This window comes from Dermacentor andersoni, chromosome 5 (genome assembly GCF_023375885.2).
Source record: "Dermacentor andersoni chromosome 5, qqDerAnde1_hic_scaffold, whole genome shotgun sequence".
Taxonomy (NCBI): Eukaryota; Metazoa; Arthropoda; class Arachnida; order Ixodida; family Ixodidae; genus Dermacentor; species Dermacentor andersoni.
In genome coordinates, this window is record NC_092818.1 from 108,476,661 (window position 1) to 108,491,043 (window position 14,383).

The 14,383-nt window shown below is 47.2% G+C and overlaps 1 protein-coding gene across 3 annotated transcripts in view; it reads right to left on the reverse strand.

Moving 5' to 3' along the window:
• Positions 1-14,383, reverse strand: part of LOC126531025 (uncharacterized) — a 79,889-nt gene that overhangs the window by 41,035 nt on the left and 24,471 nt on the right. The window lies entirely within an intron of this gene.

The following is a 14,383-nucleotide window of genomic DNA, read 5'->3' on the forward strand; positions in this document are numbered from 1 at the left end:
ATCCTGGATGCGTTTCTCATAAAACAGACGCCACCGACTGAGTGTGAGGTCACCGAGACGCCGCTCCCTGCTGAGCCTGGCCAACACATTTGGCCTGGCTGACCGAGACTTCTCAAGTGCTCACACTTCTTCACGTGTTCACAAAACTTCTCTTATGCAGGAGCGCTTTCTCAGTATCCGAAAATCTTGCGGTTGCCAAGCATGATCGGTGGGATAGTGAGGCGATTACCAGATTATGGCCAATACTAGATGGCCAATCGCAGACGGCACTTATCTAGAAGCTTTGTGAACACAGGCCCATAGTGACTGAATTCATAAAGTCTCGTATCCATGAAGCAATCTTTAAGCTATAAGGAGGTTTGTAGGAGCAGATGCTAAAGCCAATCAGGATAACGGAAATACCATTAGCACAGGCCGTAGACCAATGACAAACACGTCTTACGAACGAGAAACTTTCTAAATTCATTGCAGAAAAACTTTGCGAATCATTGCGTTTGTGAGAGATTTTCGCTGTTAACCAGCCGCCTTCGCTATTAGGATGTGTTCAACGTCACGGTTGCCTGGCACATGTTCTTGCGAGTGGTTAAAGCATAAGAACTTTATATGAATTCAGACCCAAATGCGCCAATGCGCCAAGCTCAACCTCGTCGTCACTGCATGGTATTAGTGAAACGATGTTTAGCTCGTGCTTTGCTCTGCTTGCGTAAGCTCGATGGGGAGGGACCCGCCCCTTCTGTTGAGCTTCTATTATTTCTGTTTTTTTTTTATCCTTCTGCGGACAGCCAACGTAGCGGTAAGCCCATTTAGCTTGATGGAATCCGATAAAAGAAACACAAGGCAGTGAAAACTAACGAAAATGTTGCGAGACCGACACAGGGCCACATCGACGATAAATGGAGGAAATTGAAATAAAAGTGCAGCCAGAGACGCGCGGCCTAAGGGGAAAGAAAGAAAATATCGTTGCGTCATAATTCCAAGAATCCGCGCCTGGTGCTCATTAATGAGGTGATCAAAAAAGGAGGATAAAAAAAAGAGAACCCTAAAAAATATAGTTACTAGTCACTATTTGTACGGACGAGGAACACCTGCGAACAGGAGATTACGCGGCACAATCACTTTTTCATATTTTCCTGCAAATGTCTTTCTTTCCGGCTGTCAAGAAATTCGGGATGGAAGGTACGAGCTACAAAAAATATTAATTCGCATATTCACGTTCGTACACCCCTACAAGCCAGTATGAGCCCTTGGGCTGGGCTCAACTAACGGTAAAAAAAGGGGAAGGGAGAAAGGAAGAGACGAGAGGGCGAAAAAGTAATCGAACACAAAAAGTGCAGCCGCGCAAAGTACGAGGCTTCATCGCTTTGAGTGCCGCGTTTACAGTTCGAACATTACACTTTCTTTCTTTTTTCTAACGAGCACGCTTTGCTCGCCGCTTGAAGGTAACTCTTTTTGAAAGCGAGAAGAAGGCGCTTTTTGCACGATGAAATTTGTTGTCCCCCTTTTCAACTGAGTGTCCGCTGGCTTTCAACTTCCATCGTGGCTACGCGTTCTCTATCCAATAGAGTCGGTGCAATCAATTCGTTCGCAGAAAAAAAAAGAAGACAGAGGAGGAGTGCTGTCTCATATCCAGTTAAACGCGAAAATGAAGAAAAGAAGATATAATAAAGCGTATGCCAAGGTTGATAACGTAAGTAGTCTGTGCGCGGGAGGGAAGAGTGCGCTGTTTGTCATTCTTCCCCGCAATCGCTTTTCAAAAAGTTTGTATCGAATAACTTTTTTTTTTTAAACTTATATGGGAGCACAATATTGGCAACAATCAATACTGGCTTTCATATTCGAAGCGATCTTCCTCCTATGATTTTTTTCTTTTATTTCATGTTCCGGTGAATTCGGCCGCGCGGTATTTTAGCGCGACGCTGCTAACGGACGATGCTGGAAAACGTTCACGTGAGAACTGAATTACGAGAAGCGCGCAACACTATGGACGCTTGCTCCCCAGCATGGCGCTTCTGAATCGCTTCTCTAAGCTCCAACTTTCGCGCTGAAGCGCTGAGGGAAGGGGGGGGGGGGCGGGTATCGGAGAGTGGTTTCTCTCCATTTTGGGGAATACGGGACGAAGGAGCCTTTGTCGCGTGCCAGGAGTCCGCGAGGCAAGCGCCAGGGGGACAGTGAGTTTTGTTGAGGGGGAGGGAAAGGGGGGGGGAGGATGCGGGTGAGTCGGGGTTGAGTCACGAGTCTCTCGGGGTTGCTTCCATTTAGGGAAAATGGACAGAGAGGGTGCCGCCTCATTTGACCGTCGATAAATACAGCGACTACGCATCCTTTTCATTCGGAGAGACATTTGTGCCCCTCGACGTGCCAGCTAAGATGTCATGGCGTTCGCGCGAAGCACCTCATCGGCGCATCCGGGCGTGTGATTTGTCATGACTTCTGAACAATCGTTAAACTCGCAAAGCCACGACGTAGCAAACTACTTGACGAAGCACTTTGCACTAAGTGTCGACTTGATGCGCGAGGTTTATTTTTCTCGATAGATTGCGATCGATTGCGGTAGATGACAGGGTTCAGCTGATAGTTGTGTTATCACGTGCGACAATCAGCATGGCTTCCCTGGCGTCCATTCGGTTTGGGCAAAGAAGGAAAGGCGCGCCATATTTACGTAATTTTCTTTTCATAAACGAAAAGGCAGCTTTTCTGCAATGCTTCTAGCCCGAAACAGCAGTGCATGTATTGCTAACCTGTCGGATATGCTTGATGCTATTACGATTATCTTTATGCACTGAACATGTGAAGTACACGAGATTGCTTGGAACGCAGTTGGCAACATTGGCATAACAACCAACTGCCGTTTCTATGATCAGCATTGTCGCCATAATTTGGGAATCTGTCGCCGCAAGAAAACCAACTTAGGAGTTTTGAAAATGGTCTACTAACGAATATACTCAGCAGCACAGTGCAACAAATGCAACACGCCTCATTGCAAACGTTAATGCCTGCCTGCATGATAGGTGACACGGACTCAGTACGAGTTGAAACATAAGGATAGTCCGAAATCCACAGGATATTTGCGGCCACGTCACGCCTGCAACAAAAGGCGCCCGTAAAACTGTGATAAAGTTGTGTAATAGATCACTACAGCCGGCGATAATCAACTGCTCCACAAGCCACCGCAACGCATCAAACGCCGTTTCTAGACAATCAGTGTCATTTGATGTTCAATAGGAGCAACGCGAACAAACACAAATAATGTAAACGCGTATTGTCTTGTTTGTAAGTTCTTAATTACTCATTACTTAATTACTTGTTATGTTTCAGTTAGGCAGTACAAGCGTCAGTGGGGGCGCTCTTCGAATGGGACGTGGGATCGGTGGCTCAGGAGTGCGCTGTTGGCGCTCTACAGACTTAGATGTGCGGAACAATTGTCGAAACTGCTTCAGCAGAGACAAGAAGTGATGGGCTTACTTTAGCTTGGAGATGCCGTGATCTCATTTTGAGGCTTGTGTAAGTCGCGATAAAATCAGCTATTGTTGAAGGCCTGTTAGCTGCAATCGCGGCTATGACGCGTGGGTCGCGTAGGCCGCGCAGCTGGTATTAAATTTTCTAGGAATCGGGAAGTGTGACGGGGTAACTCTCAATTACTCTCAGGTTTAGGAGTCATACTGGCGCAGGCTCTCGGAGTGCTCTTGGAACACTCTCAACCTCTGGTCTTTTCATTTGCTGAGCGAGATCGGCGGACCATGTGATCCACGTTCCGTACACTTCCAAATGCGAGATGCCAGTTCCGTGTGGTACCTTTGAGCTTGATGGAAGCTCTGAGGCGTATGACAGAGCACTCGTCCCAAGAACAGTCGTTCACGTCATCAAGCCATCCATTAACGTCATGTAGCATCTGCACAACTCCAGAAACTCTCGTTGCCAACACCGTGTCCATGCGCATCTGTCCGCACATTCAACCAGTCAACATTGACCAGCGGTCATCCTAGCCAGCGGTCACCCATTGAATATATACTACCCAACGCAGCTTTGCCATCGCTCACCATAATGGCGATCTCAACCGTTTGAAAGGGTAGCTTTGTTTGCCTACCATTCCATGGTTTCGCCTGTGTCGGTCAATTGGTCGTTCGCTGGTCGAGTTCTCGCCTAGTAGATTCACATTCGCTTTAAGTAAATGAAGCGCGTCCGGATTCGAGTTCTCATACATTTACTCTAAAAGACAGTGTGGCCGAGGTGACAAGTGCCAGTGGCCCATCAGAAAATTACGCCCCTTGTCAGTTGTGCCTACCATCTCTCAGGTCAACTAACGCCAACTACCATGAAGCGAGTGCGTGTTTCATGTTCGAGATCTTGCGTTAACCGACGAGGCACAGTGCACGTTCCCAGCTAAAGCCATGCGCGCATGAAATTTCTTCAATGAATCTTCATGTGCACATGCCCAACTCAAAAGCCATCAGCGACACGAATGTGGACAATGACACTTCCCCAGACCAGGTGCAGCCTCAGTGACTACAACGCACTTTATGGCTTCCTAGCAACCTTGACACCATTGCGCAGGATCTAGTGAAGTGTGTATGACATTTCGGCTGACTACGGGACTTGGTCAAAAAGACAAAGGTGAGATCCGAGAGCGTGTAGTCCAACACATCACAACGCCATCTCAGCTCCTGTCTGACTGCCTTACAACGCCAGGCCTAAGCGACCTTTGAGGCGCACTTCGTTCTCTGCTCATCAGCCGGTTATCGGCGATGTCACGCGCTTTAACTGCACGGTATTTCTGTGCATTAAATGTGATGATGTTCCTGATATGCGCCGGCTTGCCTCGCCATGCCTAGCTTATACCTCTATAGCCATCGCATCCAGCAATTCCAAAATACTGACTGTTAATAACACCGTTTAATGAAATCTACACATTAACGAAGAAAAAAAAAGCTAATAGGTCAACGAATGCTGTGCATTCTAGAATCATGGACAGGTCGGAAACTAGGTAAGATGACACATGGATACAAGTTTAAATTGTTATTTAAATATTTATTTAAAGCGCTGCAAATTCAATTCGAAAGGCACGCGAAGACACAAACAAAACATTTACTAATGAAATGCCCAATGCCACTTGGCACAAGATGCTTTAAGACGCTTCTTAGCTATAAAGCTTCAATGACGTTATTACATGTGAAAGTGAAAGAATAAATCTTGTGGTCACGTTAAGGACAAATATGACTGGTAACAGCGATTCACTGCGCGAGTGTTGTGATTTCAGCAGGATTTGGCAGAACTGTAGCACATAGTTTGCCGTGACTTGTACGTACATGACAACGTATGGATAGCATAAAAAAAACTAAAGTAAATGTGTTAACACTATGCGGCATTTATTACTTTATTTTCCTTATCACTGAGTACAAACGCGCTACAAAAGTTCACAATGAGGAGTCAGATAAGGTGATGCCGAATTAGCCCCCCTCCCCCCCCCCCCCCCACACACACGTTCCACATTTACGACTTTCCATTCTGCGTTTCGCATGCCACAAGAATTCGCTAAAGTGTGGAACGTGGTAGGCGGAAAACTAGCGTCGCCACTGCAACATCGCCGAATATCTTTTTCAACGCTATCTCGCTTCGCGTTCATGCAAGCGCAATATAAATATTTCAACGTAGGTTCCGCGAGCAAGACCAAGAAAGAGTATGCGTATCGTCTGGGGTGGGGAGGTGGGGGGGGTTTGCAGTCGAGCAACGTGTCAGAAATAGCGCGTAGCCAATCTCGAGGAGTGCACGAGTTGTTCTTCACGCAGTCGGTCGGACATCATCATCATCATCATCATCAGCCTGATTACGCCCACTGCAGGGCAAAGGCCTCTCCCATACTTCTCCAACTACCCCGGTCATGTACTAATTGTGGCCATGTTGACCCTCCAAACTTCCTAATCTCATCTGCCCACCTAACTTTCTGTCGCCCCCTGCTACGCTTCCCTTCCCTCGGAATCCAGTCCGTAACCCTTAATGACCATCGGTTATCTTCCCTCCTCATTACATGTCCTGCCCATGCCCATTTCTTTTTCTTGATTTCAACTAAGATGTCATTAACGCGCGTTTGTTTCCTCACCCAATCTGCTCTTTTCTTATCCCTTAACGTTACACCTGTCATTCTTCTTTCCATAGCTCGTTGGACAGATTCTTGATTTATTTACGGATGCTGTCTGAAATTTCTTCATTGTTTGGCGGGCTGATCACGTGAAGAACAGAATTTTTCGCACTTACGCATGTCTAAAAAAAGGCGATTGCTTCATTTATTTCTCTGTGCTTGCGCTCATAGATTAAACGTATTCGTGCCTACGACTCTCCTCTTCTTTCACGCAGCCTTTCTTTTCTTGCTTCTTCCCATCGACTTCGCTCGTTCATATTTCTCCCGAGGCAACGACCTCCATTGAAACCGCATTTGGCGCACAAGTCACGATTTCTTGCCGGCGGAGTTGCGGAAATAAAGAAGAGAAAACGACCTACGACTGCTCATACTACAGCAGCAAAAACTTCCCACTTTTCTCTACGTGCACACAACGTTTTTTTTTCTTGCTCTATTTTTGTAGAAAACACAAATTAGTTGGGTCTTTTGTGACAAGGTCATGTATGTCGTGAAATATGTTGGATTTCCTCCTCGTTTTTGCTAATTCTCTACGCTGTGAGCAGAATGCACCACTACGCTCTGAGTATGATTTCTTGTGCGTCAGGTTTTCGAAACCTTTCAACACCCTCGCAATACTCGACGATGGGCGACTGCTAGCGACAGGCACACGGCATGTAAATTTATCTTGCTATAAGAATTCGAAAGTAAAATGGCTATCCGATTCTTTAAACGAGCAATGTGAATGCCGCAACTTCGTTAAAGAAATTGCGTTTTTTAGAACGTGTTGGCGTAATCTGACAGCAGAGAGGCAAACAAGCGCGACGATTAAAACATATGCTGGAGGTGACAAGTTGAGTTGCAAGTTTTGACGGAAAAATTGGTTGAAGAGCTAGCTAGAGAACGGTTAAGGAATAACTAGTACAAGGGGCGACATAAATTCTAGTAGAGTGAGAAGTGAACTAGCGTGGAAGGAATGAAATGAAAGAGAGGAAAGGATACAACGGCTCCTTTATGGCGTCCTTTTCGTGTTTGCCATGGCTTCTGGTAGGCTAGAGTCTAAATTGGTAGGTTTTGAATGATCCGCGTAGTGTGACGTAGCCGGGAGAGCAGCGTAATTGGAACGAAGGTCCTTACATTTGATATATTTGATTTATGAATATCTGGGTCTCATTTCCAAGATGACAAAAAACAAGAAAATTGGGTGCACTTAAAATGTGGCTGCTTCCAAATTTGCCATTTAGACAAATGTTCCCAAGGCACTAGAAGAAAAGTTAATTATGAAGTGTCTGTTTATTATTCTTCCGAATATCAAGGTATTAACGACAAATTATATCCGCCTTGCCTAGAAACTCCGCTGTTAAAGCGCCACACTCGCTGCCTCAAAATTTTGTATGGTAAGAGAAAATGAAAAAAAAGAAAGAAATACCTGTAGATTTCAAATCCCGTTTACAGATGTCTGGTTTCGTAGGCTTCTTCTATAACAACGAAGACGTTTGAAAAGAAACAGGGAAACGAGCAACGTTCACTGGACGAGAACGTTGTTTTGATGCAGGCGTGCTCCCAGATAACGCTCTGTTTTGCGATGCGGCCGTCTTTGTGAAGGAGGGTGGGGGGTATATTGTGGCGTGCCCTTTCACGACCATTACATGGCGCGGGGAACAAAGGCCAGACTCCGGAACGACGTCCTCACCATTTCTCGTCTTGCACAGCCAGCCAACCGAGTGCTTGCGCAAGGGAAATATATATACATAAAAACAACAACGAGATAGATTACGTACTTGTCGCGCAGAAAGTACAAAAAAAAAAACAACGCAGCAACGAACTACCCGTAACCGTAACACGAAAGCCACCAGATGTATAACAACGCAAGCAATCAACATTAACAAAGAGACGTTAAAGAAGACTGAGACCGTGTTCGGAAGAAAAGATAAGCGAGAGCCATTATTATAACAAAAAGGAGCAGCGAGCCTTTTAGCCGCCTATGAACAAAAGGCTCCTTCTTGTACACCGAGCACAATTCAGGCGTATCTTTTTGTTCTATTTTTCCCGAGGACAATAACAAAGGAAACGCCGCTTCAGTTAGAAACACGACGGCAAAAAGATTTGCTTCGCAGTGGCGGTTTACTTCTAGCTTGAGCGTCCCTGTATAACTCCTGAAATAAACGCGCGTATGGATCGAATGACCGAATCGAAGAGTTCTGGAAGCCTTTGACTCTTCTCTGCCACAAGCCAGTTAATGCCACGATGAAAGCATAGACCATTATCGTTCTGCATTCGCGGCGTTTCTGCGTCTGCGTTTCGGTGTGGCTGTCGCTAAACACTTTGACGGACATGGCAACAATACGAATGGCGTTGTGTTAAAAAAATATATATTACAGGTGCATTCTTGACCGTTCTTGATCAGGCACGGTTCACAAAACCTAAATCTGAAAGCTGAGACACGTAACGTATAGGGGATGAAAAGTTGCGCTTCGGTGTGGTCCCATTATCTCCATAGACCATTTTCTTCAAGCGGGAAATACGGGTCCTCAGTACCCTCTTTTAGACTCCTTTAAGCACAGTGTGACACAACATGACGCGCGCGAGCGTGTCTGCTGTGAACAAACGATCAATTATTACGAAGCTGCAGCTAGCCTCTAATCACTCGGTTTCCGCGTGTCGCCCAAAGATCGACGGAGCGAGCGGCCTGCTATCCTGCTATCGCTCCTAATCCTGCTATCGCTCCTAGTCCTGTGAGTGACGCCAACGGCAGCAGTCGCGTATTTTCTGCTGGGGTCCAAGAGGATTAGCCGTAAGCCGGCGCTTCCCTCGGTGATTGCGTTTCGTGCGGATTGCACGGTGACTTCCATGAAGCGAAACTCTCGCTTTTAACAAACGGCTGCTTGCGGGCTTTCGTTAACCACTAAATTATTTTGAATAATCCGATTCCTGCCGCGCTCTGTCCCGAGCACTGCTTCTTCTTGTGGATTGTAATTCCTGGAACATTAGGACTCCTGCTAAATTTTTTAAGCGGTTGTTTTCGCAGGTAACGACTAGAGGTTTAAATAAGTGCATTTTGGGGGATGAGTAGGAAAAGAGCAGCTGTGAACTATGGAGGGTGACTACATCTCTTTCCTCAATTTTCATTTCAGTAAGAACTAAAAAAATAGATGTCTAAACTCATTTTTAATGTTTACTCGAGGCTCTGTAACTGGAACATTTTGGTTGTGCGACATAGAGGAATACGCAAGCGCTGCTTTAAATGCAGAAGCTCAGCTTCATCAGTGCAAGAAATACTTTCATTCAACAATACCTACGTAACCATGACAATGCAAGCGCGCCACATATAATAGGAAATGATCTGCACATATCTAATTGTCAGTCATACGAATTCGGTAGAACACGCAACATGAAAGAAGTTCGCACTATAGTTGACTCTCCCCGGAAATGTGATATCAAGTCGTGTTGATGAAAGCGCACTCCTAACATGTAGGTGTCCTAGTAAATTGTCATGACATTATTGTCAGCCTTCTTTTTTGGCTGTACCTTATTTTTTAGACGTCCTGCCAAAACTACTAAAGGATTCTGGTCCTATTCAAAAGCTCTACCAGAGGTCCTATTCAAAAGCTCTACCCAAAAGCTGTCACCCTTCACGTTGCTGGTGAGATAAAAAATGTAATTATTAACGCAGTTTAGTTTCAAAAAAATGATGCAAATGCAAAGTCCCGTAAAGTAATCTTAAACTTATGCCAAAAAGGGCAGAGAGAGAGAGAGAGAGAGAGAGGGAGAGAGAGAGAGAGAGAGAGAAACAGAAGACAGGAAAGGCAGGGATGTTAACCAGACGCAAGTCCAGTTTGCTACCCAGCGGTGGGGGAAGGGGTATGGAGATGAAGGGAGAGAGGAGATAAAATACAGTTTCGCGTACATTTGAAGGTTCACACCGAGTCTACACACGGTTGCCAAGACCTGTGGACTTGAGGTATTACAACAGCGCTTTCGTGGCTTTCTGTGCCATCGACACGTACGGCCATGGTCCAAGGATCTTCCTTACCGAAAATGTTATAGAGTCCAGCTGGTTCAATGCTGTCCGGAGAGCTTGACGCTCGATGTCGTGTTGGGGACAGATACATATAGGATGTGTTCAATTGTTCCTATGGTTCCACAAGAGTCGCACATGGGCGTATCCCCCATTCCAATGCGGAACGAGTAGGCCTTCGTAATGCCACCCTGAGCCAGAGGCGGCACAATACTGTCGCCTCAGAGCGGGAAACTTTTGATGGCACTTGTAGCTGTCTCATTAAAGCCGACGGGATGGATGGAATAAACTTTGTTGTGATGACCAGGCTCGTCCTGCCCTAAGTCCAGGAAGCCATGGCTATCTGCCGACAAGCTGGCCCTGCACACCAACTGAGGCTGGTCCTCAGGTTCCTGGCACGTCAGCAGGGCCATCCACTGGTCTTCTGATGGTTGCTGTACTTGTGGTGTCTTCGGGTTGATTGCAAGCCACCATACCTTGTGGTAGAGGTTATTGGGTGTGTCAATGGAGTATTTGTGGTCTCTCAGATATGTCACCGGGTAGTTTGCATGTAATAGAGTTCCACGCATGCAAATGTTTAAGGCTCCCAGCACCTTGATACGTTTTTTTGTTCGTGTGTATTTTGCTGCTCCCGTGATCACGTAGTTATTAATGCGTTAGCCTTCTTATGGTGCTTCGTGCACTTTTAGGGGGCTATGTATGTATGTTTCTATGTATGCATCTATGCTCGTTTGCTTGTATTTAACCGCTTTCCCGCCTACCTGGGTCACTGGGTAGTTCGTGGTCGAACGGGTAGCCCATCAGGCTGCTGTGCTGAGGTAACAGGGTTCGAAACCAACCATCGACTCAATCTGGGTCAATGTGCACATACGTGCCACACTCTTCAACGAACCTCTTTACCGCCGACACGGCGACTGTAAACGCGAGACTGGGCAGGTACCACTTTTCGAATAAGCTCTTTGACGCCGACTTGGAGCACTGGTCTTGCGCCACTCGTTCTGTGCCGGTGTCCAATGAACCTCTTTGATGCCAACATGAGTCATTGTCGGTAAGTGCCATTGGGCGTGTGCCGCTCAACAATGACGAAATTCCTCCGATGCTGAGCGGAATCGAGTCCTCGTCGCAAGGGTTCCTTAGGGACAGCGACCCGACGCATTAGCGTGCCGTGTCACAAGCGCACTGGGCGTGCGCCGATATTCAATGAACGCCACCGCGTTAGCGAGCTGCGTCATGAATGCACTCGGTACGTGCCACTCTTCAGTGAACGTCTCGCCAACTTGAGTGGCCGAGTATGTGGCACTGAGTGTAAGACAGACGAGGAAACACTTTTCAGCGTTCGCGGGCACTGGCGCGCCACGCTTCTCGTCTCAGAGGCCACGCGCGGACTTCTCGGCAGTGCCACTAGGTGGCGCAGCGTGTCCAGAAGGAAGCACGAGAGAGGCAATCGGTTGCAGCATGAAGCGTTCCTCAGCTTAAAGGGAAACTGAAGAGTCTGTCGAATTCAATAAGACGCTCATATACGGATGCGGGAACCTTATAAACCGTGCAGGTAAACTTTTGGGGGGAACTTTTTCAATTAGGAGCGACGTAATCGTCGGTTGAAATTGCGCTGTCGCTCCGCCCCCCGTCGAGCGCCGCGCGCTGCTGCTGACGCTGACGGTGCGAGCGGAGACCGGAAACCGCGGCGTAGTGACGTCAGCAATGGTGTTCCGCTCCTTCGCAGTCTCCGCGACCGTGCCTGACCGTGCTTCGTTTCTGCGTGCGTGCCGTCATAATCTGCTTCGGTCGACCTTGCATTCCTTTGTTTGTGTGTATGTAGAGTGGTAGTTTACGTGCGCAGCATCACTTGAAGTGGTGGGCCGATCATGCCGGCGTTCTGTGCAGCCTGCGGTTGCACGAACACCAGCGGCCGCGACGACGTTCCGATGTTCCGTTAATTCCCGCAAGACAAGACGCTTTTAGCTAAGTGGGAGGCTGCTGTGAATCGAAAGAATTTCAAGCACTCAAGAACAACAGTGCTGTGCTCTAACCACTTTAGTGACAACGATTACTACCAGAGTTTATCAATAATGCGTGAATGAGTGGGAGTACGACTTGCTGCTATCAGGCTTTCTAAACGCAGCGCGAGAAGGTCCGGGCAACGAACACATAAAGACGGGACGGGTGCGGGCGGTCGGACGGGTGGTAACTGGTTTTGGAAGACCTTATGAATACACGAACTCGTTCAAACCTGGATTTTGATTTACTGCTAGCTTCGTGTTAGCACGCTGAATGGAAGGTGCATGTTTACCTCCCAGCCTTGACGCAGGTTTGGTCGCAAACCGCCGTTAATTTTCTATTCGCACGTGCGTTGTGAAACAGCCTACATGCAGCTACCATAACCCAGCGCAAGGGTAAAATTTGCATGTGTTTGAAAGCCAGCGCACGCCAGGACGCCGCACTCCCCCTTCTCTCGCGCACAGAGAGAAACAGGCCGCCTCCCGTAGCCCACGGAATTCGCCGCCTTTACGGCTCCGGTTACGAGTAGCGTGTGGACGGCGCGCTGATGAAGGTCACTACACGTGCTGCAAGAGCCGGAAAACTTTTCCCGTATGTAAACCGTCTGTGTACATTGCCGACCGCTTTGGGACAGCGCACAAATGCCGACGATCGCATCCCCGCTTACATTCCACGAGGAGGTATGTTGGAACATATCAGTACAGTTGTTTGCTCGGAAACGAACTCGCTGAATTTCTGAATGCAGCTTTGCAAAAAACATACTCACCACAGAACATTTCTGACACGAGGAGATGCTAACACTTCGCTTTCGTTTCCGACGAAACCGCTGCTTGCTACCAGCATCGTTTGCTTCTTCGAGAAGCCGGCTCCTGGCAATCGGCTCGTACATCTAAGGAGCAACGCCGAACCCCTCAGAGAAACGCAAGCTCTCGAAATTTACCATTACCGTCTCAGCAAACCACCTCGCAGCAAAACAGCGCCAAACCACCTTGCACCGTGCTTCATGGGTAGCGGCAGCGGTCTGTCTGGACGAACACCATTGCTGAAGTCACGAGGCACCCGACCAATCACAGGCGCAAACGAGGCGGGAGAGCTGCCCCGAGTGTGCTGCTGCACTTTCCGTCGAAATAAAATCTGTTTGCACTTTCTTTCTCTCAATTTCAATGTGATATTCGAATTCAGAGGGTTGAAAACCATTACGTACCGCTCTTCACTCATTTTTTCTGGAAATCCCTTCAGCTTCCCTTTAAAAGACCATTTATAGTGTCGCTGTGCATCCTCCCACACGCACTCAGTGCTTACTTTCTCCATTTTTTCTCTTTCTATTCCCTTTCCCCACCCCATTGTAGGGTAGCGAACCGGGTGCTCGTCTGGTTGACCTCCCTGCCTTTCCTGTCCTTGCTCTCTCTATCTCTCTCTCAGCGTACGCACGCACCGGCGCGTCGTGCATTTCTGCGGCCAAGCGCAGGCTTCGCGGTGGCGGCGCTAGATGGCGCAGAGTGCTTTTAGGGAAGCGCGATTGAGGAGTCCCGCTGCCGTACACGCCTCATACATAACTCGTTTCGACGGTGGCAATACGATGTGTCGCTATATTTATCATCGTGAGCTCACTATATCATCGTGAGATGGGTTCCGCCGCATTTTTATTTTGTTTTTGGCAGTTAGTTTATTCTGCTACCGATGCATGTCATTACATTACAGAATGCCTTTGCTATTTTTTTATTCAGAGAAGACGGACTTTAGTAGGGTGTCTATGAATACATTTTTTTCTGCCGTTTACTGATATCCAGTGCTCGATGAATGAATGAATAAATGAAACATGATATTTTCCGTGTTCTGATTGAATAAATAAGCTTGTTTTGCGCAGTTGCTACATTCAGCCGCTCTTAAAGTATCCAAGCTTTATTTTGTACTACAAGACACTATAAAAAATAAAATAAAAACATAAGGAGCCTCTCTTACTAACGCAAAATGCTGCCCCGTTATGTCGCGAGCTGCGATGAGACGGCTTCTTATGCAGAGTATAGTGATTCTCACGACTCAGTTATTAGCTGGAAAAAAAAATCTAGGACATATAACGTGTACTTATAAAACCTCTGGAAGGCATCGCGATAACAGCGTTCTGTTGAAACGCACTCGTAAGTTAATACACGACGGCAGAGGTAGAAGGGGGTGATTTGATTGACTTGTTGAAGAACATCACCACCCTCTCCCATTTAATCCAAACCAACGATCAAAGTAATGAATGGTGCAAAATA